This window comes from Canis lupus, chromosome 24 (assembly GCF_048164855.1).
Source record: "Canis lupus baileyi chromosome 24, mCanLup2.hap1, whole genome shotgun sequence".
NCBI classification, from domain to species: domain Eukaryota; kingdom Metazoa; phylum Chordata; class Mammalia; order Carnivora; family Canidae; genus Canis; species Canis lupus.
This window is the reverse complement of record NC_132861.1, coordinates 11,720,357-11,730,340: the sequence shown is the minus strand read 5'-3', so window position 1 is coordinate 11,730,340 and position 9,984 is coordinate 11,720,357. Positions and strand designations below refer to the sequence as shown.

General features: G+C 43.7%; 1 long non-coding RNA gene across 1 annotated transcript; it reads left to right on the top strand.

The window, feature by feature from the left end:
* Positions 1 to 4,548: 4,548 nt before the first annotated feature.
* LOC140616415 (uncharacterized) lies at positions 4,549 to 7,083 on the top strand. Its single transcript, XR_012016908.1, has 2 exons — positions 4,549 to 4,686; positions 6,793 to 7,083. It is a non-coding gene; the product is annotated as an uncharacterized lncRNA (long non-coding RNA).
* The last annotated feature ends 2,901 nt before the right edge of the window (positions 7,084 to 9,984 follow it).

Genomic DNA, 9,984 nt, shown 5'->3' with positions numbered 1-9,984 from the left:
AGCTGAATCTAGTAGACTGAATCTACTTTACATCTGGATTTCTTTAAATTTTTTTGAATATTTTATGATATTTTCCTGATTATTTGTGGAGTGTAGAATGAAGAGTATATCTTGATCTGACTCTCCTCTAACTAGCTACATGTTATCTAATGTAAGTATGTATACCTTGCAGGTGATGGGTTGATGCTTAGTAATTAATTGCTGATTAAAATTTATCTGAAGAATAATAGTGTGATCCTTTAAAAATGGCCCCTGAAGACAGAACCCTTTCCATAAAGCTGTGTGACATAAGATTGAATTATCTACCTTTCTGCAAACTGGTAAAGATATCTTCCTGGGACGCCTGGGTGGCTCAGCGGTTGGGTGTCTGCCTTTGGCCCAGGGCTTGATACTGGGATCCAGGATCGAGTCCCACATCAGACTCCCTGCAGGGAGCCTGCTTCTTCCCCAGCCTGTGTCTCTGCTTCTCTCTGTGTGCATATCTCTCATGAATAAATAAATAAAATCTTAAAAAAAAAATCTTCCTGACTTCTTGAATCTGAATTATGGACAAGAAGAGCCCTTGGCAGCTGCCATCTTTTGCTTCCAGAGATGTTGTCAAAGATAGTGGAAAAAGCATATCCATTCTTATGACAAAAGGACTGAGGACCTTTACATTCAAGTGTAAAGAGTGGGGGGGAAATTTGCTCAAGCTAATACAATAAACGCTCTGAAATGTCAGAGTAAAACAAACAAACAAAAAATGTCTTCGGGTGAAAAAAATAAATTCTTGGAATCTGCATATGCCTACCAGCTTCAATCTCAGAACGCACGATCAGAAGAAAATTTCCCCTGGGAAATCAATATCTTATTGGTACTACCTCTGAACCAGTCAGAGTTGTCAAATGAAAAAAAAAAAAAAAAAAAACTGGCAACCTTGTCCAAATGCTTCCTGCTATGGGGATGCATGTGATTGAATTATGTAGAGAGACTGTCAATCATATATTTATTTGGCTTATCATGCTCAAGTCTAGAGTTTGGTGAGAAGTCAAAGTGACCTCATGACCCCCCAGAGTTCCCTGACTGAGTGATGTCACCCCTCTCCTTGGGGGATTTCTGAATCCCCTCCATGAGATGAGGGCTCCTCTTTGTCATTCAGAACAACACATGCTCCCCTGGACCAACGCTGGGAACATACAGACATTTAAATGGTTGGCCTGGCATTCAAAAGTTGAGCAAGAGCTCAACTCTTTGTTCAAGAGCACAAAGCAAAGAATGAGTGGGGAGGAGCAGGGTGAAAATGTTCACTTGCCCCAGCGTGGGGAAGTGAGGTCCTGTGAAGGGAGGGGGGGGCTGTGCTGGTTCCAGACTCAGGGCCATGTCTCTCACCACGTGCCAGGGGAGCAGGGGCTCCCCTTCCCCACTGTGTCTGCTGCTTCCCTCCAGGTCGCCATATGGCTGGCTTCTCCTGTCCCATGTGGAGGAGATGCATTTGTGGGGGTGAGTCCCTGCTCCAGCACAGCATCCTGACGGAGGACAGAGGCAGATAGATGGCTTTTCAAATTAGATTCTGTGGCTTGATGAATGACCACTTCCATAGACTCCTATTCATGTGTCCCTGGAACTTCTTTCTTCTGGCCACAGATTTGCTCTCAGGGGACCCCTGGGATACTCTCCTGACTGGGAGAATTCCCGGGCTAGCAGGTCAAAGAGGAGCAAGGGAGAAAGTTGAGTTTCCTATCCTGTTGGTGTGGGGCGGGCAAGGAAGATGAGCTTTGTCTTCAACGGGAACATCACATCTGTTGTAGCTTTAGGGCTCGATATTGGGTGTAGGGCTAGTTATTGGCCAAGGCGTGAGACCAGATTTATTTGTAATGCCCTCATTTCTTCCTAGCTCCCCTACTCTGTCTTAGCAAGCCCCTTCACTACAACCATTGCCCTTGGGCTACCCCCATTTGATTCTCTCCAAACTGCAGCATAAATCCCTGCAGTGTTCCACATTCCAGACTTTTTCTGATTTCCTGTCCCTATTAAAATGTGCTCCCTCCGCTGTCTGATAATAGGGTTTTGTGTTGTCCCCCACCTAAAACACAGGAATGCTTTGTAAGGCTCTTCATTCTTGGGACGTGGGCATGGGGAAAGAAGGGCATTCTGCCTTCTGTGTGCTTTGTGAGATCTTTATATATAATAGATGACTGAGTAGTTTTGAGCTGCCTGGGAGGCAGAAGATACTATCTCCATTTTCTAGAAAAGACCCACAGAGGTCAAGAAACACATTGAAAATCTCACCGCCAGTCCAGAGTGGAACCCGGATGCTAGCTCAGTTGGTTCAGAAGACGTCTATCTGTGTTCTTTTCCAACTTCCAGTCATCTCTGATGGTGAGAACCTTAGGCTGGCGGGGTCATGGTGGGCTAGCCCTGAGTCTTCACCTGCTTCCTTCAAGTGATTGCTGGGAGCTGCCTTTTCTCCCTCTAAGGAGCCTTCAAGTATCATGAGTGTGGGATGCATGTCCCTAGTGCCTGGCACATGCTTGAGGAATCAATAAATTAAATCTAATGGGTATGATGCATTTCTCTGAAATGCACTGCATGTGGGCTTGTTCTGAGTAGAGGACCTGGATCAGTGGCCTTGTCACTGGAAGAAGATTGGGCTCCATTCCATCATGACAATGGACACGTGGACAGAGCCTGTCTAAACAGCACAACCAGATCAGGAACACCAGGTTGACTTTAGGGGCTATTCGCTTCCTCCTTTCCATAGACTACACAGCCTTTGAGAGTTAAAAGAGAAAGTGAAAACACATCTGTGAGGTTGGTGATGCAAGAGCTGCAAATTTAAAAAGAAACATCACTTCAAATGTGAAAAGTCTGGAAAATATTCTCTCTTTTTTTTTTTTTTCGAAAATAGTCTTAATCTTCTGATCCATGATAAGAATTTTTTAAAATTTCATTTACAGAGAAAAACAAAATAATGAACTTACTCTTAAAATCAATTCTCAATTGTTCCCATAAGAAGAAATAGAGTTAGCATCCATGCCATATTCTCCAATAGCATAATACTAATACCATAAGGAGTAAATTATTTCTGTCTCTGTTCTGGAATATGATCTACAGGCAGTGGCCATTCCAAACTGAGGTCTGAGAAAGATGTAGGCAGGTAGTTTCAATAATCTATGCTTGTCAATCATGAATTATTGAATCTCTTTATTTAACAGATATTTATTTAGCGTTCACCACGTGGCCCTTACTCTGTTATGATTTCTCTTTAATAATGTATGTGCTTGCAAAATGACCCAGGGCACTGGTTATGCCCCCGGCCTTCAAGGAGCTCCCGTTGAGGGACTAATAAAAGATTTAATAAAGCATGGAAGGAAAGAGAAATGTAAGAATGTGAAGCTCTTGCTTCTAGGTCACAATTCTAAGATCAGAGTGTGGGATTGTGGATTTCCCCAGGGTCTTCTAAGAAGGGTAAAACAGAGAACGATAGTGAAAAATAGTAATTCACACGGCTGCTTGTCATGCCTTGTTCCCTCCAATTCAGGCTAGTATTAGAGCAAGCAAAGGATCCTCTGAACAGGTGTGACTGTGTGTGTGTGTGTGTGTTTGCCAAGGAGAGGTGGATATTGGGGGTGGGTGTAGGAGAGGGCAAAGGTTAGCTATTTCTGAGGACCCCACTCCCCCTAGCATCCTGGTTTTCTCTGCCTCCACCAGGCTAATAATTGTTCATTATTGCCTGGATGAGTATGGTTTGAACCCTCTGGGCTGCCCCTAGCTTGCCTGACCTGGAGTCCCAGAGGTGCCCTGCAACAGGAAGTATCCTGGGTGGTGACTAGACTACCTAGTCGAGAGCCACAGCTGTCAGGTGGGGCCTCCTGGGGCTGGCTCAGGAGTGACGGGTGCTGAGCAGTCAGCTAGTTGCTGATTACCTCACCACATGCATTCTGCTCCCTGTCAGTCACCTGGAAGGAAGGGCTGGGCCAAATTTACCTCTCCTCTAGGTTTCTGCTTAGGACTATCTTGCTGCTGGCTGCTTCTATCCCTGCCTGGAGCCTCCCACTTATTCTCCAAACAAAAGAGACCACACTGGGATTGTTTCTACTAGAAACAGTTTAGAACATCATGTTCTCATTCATTTCACCAACCAGCACAGGGCCCTACCAAGGACCCCACACTGCTCTTGGGAAAGATGAATCGTAGGAGCTCAAGGGACAGATATATAAATAAAAAATAATCACAACAGGCCATAATACCTACTCTATGGTTTCATTTATATGACATTCTGGAAAAGACCAAACTAGGGAGACCCAGAACATGATAGTGGTTGTTAGGGGCTGGGGGAGAAGCATGGTATGGGGAGTGGGGAGTAATATAACTATGCTAGTATTGGTTATGCTACTAACTGCATTGATTAAGACTTGCAGAAATATCCACTAAAAAAGGGTGAATTTTCCTGTATGTATTATAACTCGATATTTAGAAGAAGAAAATAAACCACAATAGAATGCAGCAGTGTGCTGCAATAGCACAATGCACAAAACGACACAAAAGAGGAAGTAACCAGCACTTCCTGGAAGGGAAGGGGGAAGGGGTCAGAGAAGCCTGGCTGGAGAAAGGAGCAGCTGACCTGTGATTTGGAAAGATGATGCCAGTTTGCGAGAAAGACAGAAGGTGTAGATGTTCCAGGTAGAGGGAACAGCTTGTGCGAAGGTGTGTGGTCTGGGCAGCAAGCATCTTGGGTCCTGTGGGCTGCTTGTCATTTGGTGCCACTGGTGCATCGGTGGGAGTCCAAGCAGTTCTATACGTGGGGCTAGGAGTGGGGACACAGCTGTTTCTTTTGCCTTTCAACATTTTCTTATTGTGCTAAAATACGTAGAGCATAGTATTTGTCTTTTTAACCACTTTCCAGTGTACAGTTCAGTGACATTAATTTCATTCACAGTGATGTGCTGCCAGCACCGGTATCTGTTTTCAAAGCCCTTCTGGTCACATGACCCTGAGCAGAACCCCCTGCCCATTAAGCACTAACTCTCCATGCCTTCCTCCCTCACCCCCTGCCCAGTCCCTGGGAACCTCTAACCTATATTCTGTCTCTGCGCATTTGTTTCTTCTAGATATTTCATGTAAGTGAAATCATATAATATTTGTACATTTGTGTCTGGCTTACTTCACTTAGCATATTTTTGCTTTGTTTTTAATGAGGCCTTTGGATTAAGAAGTGGGCCCTGAGAAAATGCTCTCATTTGAGAGTCAGAGGAGAGGGCAGAAGGAAGCCTGGTCTGAACCAGAAGAACTCAGCGCTGGGCCGGGGTGATTTTCTGTAGGTGTCCCGTGCATGGCTCCCCTCTTCATTAGGGTCAGACTTGAGCAGGGACACCTCTGCATACCTGCAACTCACCTGCACCTCCGTAGACCCCTGGTGTCAGAGACTCTCACCCACAAATCTGTTGCACATGGCACCCTCACCTCCTACAAAACTGCAAAAGGAATTTTTAAAAAGACATAAGAAAATAAGTGACCAAGAATTGCAAATGAGGCAACCCGAGAAGCAGGATTTGGAGTTAATTAGCCCTTGAACTGTCAAGCCCAATTGCTTCCAGTGAGTTCTGACATTTCTAAGAATAATTAAGAACTTGGCTGTCACATTTCACAAAGGCCCAACCACGACGCGAGCAAGTTCTACCTGCTTTCCCCGCATAATGTCCAGAAACACATAGAGGAGGATTATACCCACTGCTAATTGTAAGTCCTTGGGTAGAAGTGCCATGTTTTTCAAGAACTTTTTGTATTTATATACCAAAATATAATGATCTTCATTTAAGGAGTGGATGTGAGTGACAGTGGGGGTGGCACTTTATTATCACTGATGATAATAGCTAACATTTACAAGTGTTTACTACATGCCAGACGCTATTCCAAGTGCCACAGGAGCCTATGAGGTGGAGATGTAGGTATATAATAATAATAATTATATATTGCATATTGTATATAATAAATATATTCATTAATATCTATTAAACAAATATGTATATCTATATATAATCTTCAATTAATAGGTGAAGACACGGAGGCACAGAGAGTTTCTACAAGCTTTTCAGGGTCACAGAGTCAAGGTCAAAGCCAGGCAAGCTAGCTCCAGAACTGGTGCTCTCAACAACTGTACTTACATGTCTTGTCTCTAAGCTATGCTGAGTTACCCTGCCATTGGGAACAGTCAGCTTTTCTGGTGTGCTTCGTTAGTCTTGTCAGAAGCATTTATTAATCACAAACTTATACGTAATTCTGGTTCCTTGCCCTCTAAGAACTATTTTTCAGGCAAGAAATAAATTCTTCTATAATATATTTAACTCATCTCATACTCAAGTGATTACCTCATGGTTATCTTCCACTGTCTTCATTCATTCATCAGATATTTATTGGGCATCTACTATGTTCAAGGCGCTGTATAAAGCCATGGGAGGGAAACACAGATTAATTCGGAATAGAGTCTGTCCAGGAGAAGCTTCCATTCCAGGTGAGGAAGTAACCCAGAATACTATAATAAGACAAAGTAGTATAATACAAGATAAAATATGATACAAGGTGATATAACTCAAGGTAAAAAGTGGTAAGTACCTAAGAAAGATATTTATTACTATGGCTGTTCAGAAGAGAAATTACTTTAAAACATCTGTGTGTGGGTGTGTTGTACAAGGTGGGGAAAGTTGGTGGAGAGAAGATGAAAGGAGGAAGAGAAAAAGGAGATTTATGAAGAAAATGATGAAACTGGCCTTTGATATGGACTGAATTTTGTCCCCCCAAATTCATATGTTTCAGTCTCAACCTCCAGTACCTCACGATGTGGCAATGTTTGGAGATACGGCCCTGAAAGAGGTAATCAAGCTACCATGAGGCCCCTCCGGTGGGCCCTGATATGATATGGCTGGTGAACTTGTAAGAGCAAATCCGGACACAAACACAGAGAGATGACCATGTGAGAACTCAGGCGGAAGACAGCCATCTGTAAGCCAGGAGAGGACCCAGGAGAAACCGCTCCTGCTGACACCTCCATGTCCAATTTCCAGCCTCCAGAACTGTTGAGAAAATAAATTGCTATTGTTGAAGCTACCCGGTCTGTGGTACTTTGTTATGGCCACCCTACCAAATGAATACAAACTAAACTTTTTAATGAGAGGATTTGGACATGGAGAGATAGAGACTAAAGGGTGGGAATTGGGGAAGGGAAGGACTATATAGAACAACCAGATTTTATTCGGTGGATAATGGGGAGACATGGCAGGCTTTGTGAGCAGGAATGACCTGGACAGCAGTCATTCAATTTATTCAATTCATTCAGCAAACATTTCCTGAGGACCTGCCTCATCCCAGGCATTGTCAGGAGCCACCTGGGAGCTGCTTTATGAATAAGATGCCTTAGCACAGGGCTCCTTCATAGGACTACACATCTGGGCGGGGACAAAATGGAAAATGAGCTAGACTGAGGAAAGCATGGAGGTGGAGAGACTAGTGGGAAGCCTTTTATTGTGGCCTGATTTAGTGCTTTTCAATCTTCTGAAAGAGGTTAATATGACCCCCAGGGAAGTGTCCACCCCACCCCTCCTGGCTCTGCTCCTAATCATGGATAACAGAGGCAGTGCCTTGCCTCTGAACATCTCTAACTGGCCAAGAAAATGTGGTTGGTTCTGTACTTTGTATTATGGGTATATGACTTTTAAAAACGTCTTTCAGGGATCCCTGGGTGGCGCAGTGGTTTAGCGCCTGCCTTTGGCCCAGGGCGCGATTCTGGAGACCCGGGATCGAATCCCACGTCAGGCTCCCGGTGCATGGAGCCTGCTTCTCCCTCTGCCTGTGTCTCTGCCTCTCTCTCTCTCTCTGTGACTATCATAAATAAATAAAAATTAAAAAAAAAATTAAAAAAAAACGTCTTTCAAATATGAATTCTAAAACTGAGTTATCTTTTCCAAACCACACATTACACCAGGAGACTTTGAAACAACCCTTCCCTTGACTTCAGCCAGCCTATCCCTGAATCTAAACCACAGAAATGGTCTTTTGATAACAAACAGCATCTCCAAGGGATAATGCTTGGAAAAAACAAACAATCAAAAAGCAATTCAAAACAAAATAAATACATTTATTTTGGGAGTTATATGGTGACAACTCTTCCCTCAGGGTAATAGGTAGACAAATGGTCCCCCAAAGATGTGCAAGTCCTAATCCTTAGAACCTATGAATATATTACTTTATGTCGCAGAGGTGATTAAGTTCATGGCCTTGAGATGGTGGGATTAGCCTGGATTATCCATGTGGGTTTAATCTAATCCCATAGGTTCTTCAAAAGACACAACCTTGCCTCGCTATGGTCAGAGAGAGATGTGACTATGGAAGAGACATGCAATGTTGCTGACTTTGAAGATGGCAGAAAGGGGCCACAAGCCAAGGAATGTGGTCAGAAGTTGGAAAGATAAGGACATGAATTCTCTTCTGAGCCCCCAGAAAAGGAATACAGCGCTGCCAACACTTTTATTTTGCCCGTTGAGACCCATTATGGAATTCTAATGTACAAAGCTGTAAGATAATAAATTTGTATTGTTTTAAGCCACTAATGTGGTAATTTGTTATAATGGCCATAGGACACCAAGATACTCCAGTTACTATAACTCAAGTCAGGCCTGCTTCTTTAAACAGTGTAGCTTTTCAAGGTTGGCCTTTGCAGTGACTTCCAATTCAGGATTCCCTTACCTGTATTGTAGGTTGTATGATCTCACTTTCCTACCAGATTTTAAACTCCCTAAGGGCAGGAACTGAGCTTTTCATTTCAGTGTCTTTAGTGCAAGCATAGTATCTGCCACATAGCAGATGTCAAAAACTATGAATTAAATGCTTATATGAAAGCCCAAAGCAGGCTAGTGCTTCATAATGCCTTAATGGGACCTCCAACAGGAGGCATCTGTGCCTTTCAGACATAAAGGGGTCAAGTCTGATGTCACCATTGATGTATATATATGTCATTAAGTTGAAATGAATTACTGTTAGCTGTAACCAAGACAACAAATCCCATTCACATATAGAGAATGGTGAGTCATTCAGACCAGCGTCAGTGAAGGCCTGGCTTTCCAAGACAATCTTTGTACAATGTCACTCCAGGCCCCTTTTCATGAAGAGCATTTATCAACGGGGCCTGTTCTAAATGGCTCTCCTTATGCGATTCATTTAGCTGGTCCATCCCGCAAAGGCATGGGACTCAGATACAAAGCTTCGTTAGTTTGGATACTTTCCTCGTGAAATTACACTTATTTTTGGAAAGAAATGACCTTTCACAATTTTTCATTGTTGGATGGAAAGCTTTGAAGTACTTTCTAGAAAAGCTGACTGTGGGCAGTTTTAGTATAAATAGCACAGCCTCCTCCCCATCATATCTTTGGTAACTATTTTCAACTGTCATTAGCAGAAACTCAGAGCTGGTGGGGGAAAGGAGTCTACAGAAAGCCCTACTAGCCAGGACCTGCTCTGTTGCTTCTCTCTCCTCAGTGAGACCACCCTGATATCCCTACTGTTGTCATCATGGGTGCTCTGCAAACTCCCTGCTGTTGTTTGAGCTTGAAGCTTGGGCCGGTGGTGAGGCTTCCCCCTTCTTGCAGGAAATCCAAGGGTTTGGCCAGAATACAGTGCCGTGCCAGACCTCAATCCACCCAAGACTCGGACTTTGAGTTGACCTAGAGAGTTTGTTTTTCCTTCCCTTCTCCCCATAACCTGAGCTCCTCTCACTGGACACCAGTGTTTTTCTTCTTGCTTCTGGATCCTCTCCTCAACCATTTCCTATCCCAACCCTGACTTTAGGCAAGAGATCCAGCTATGGTTTCAGTGGTCTCCCACGTGGCCCCTGAAGGTGTCCCCTTCAGGACAGTTTACTATGCTTAGGAAATTCCAACAGATGGCAGTTCTCATCAGCAACACTTCCTGTGCCGTAAACTTTTGTGTTCAGACACTGCTTGTGTTTGCCTCCTC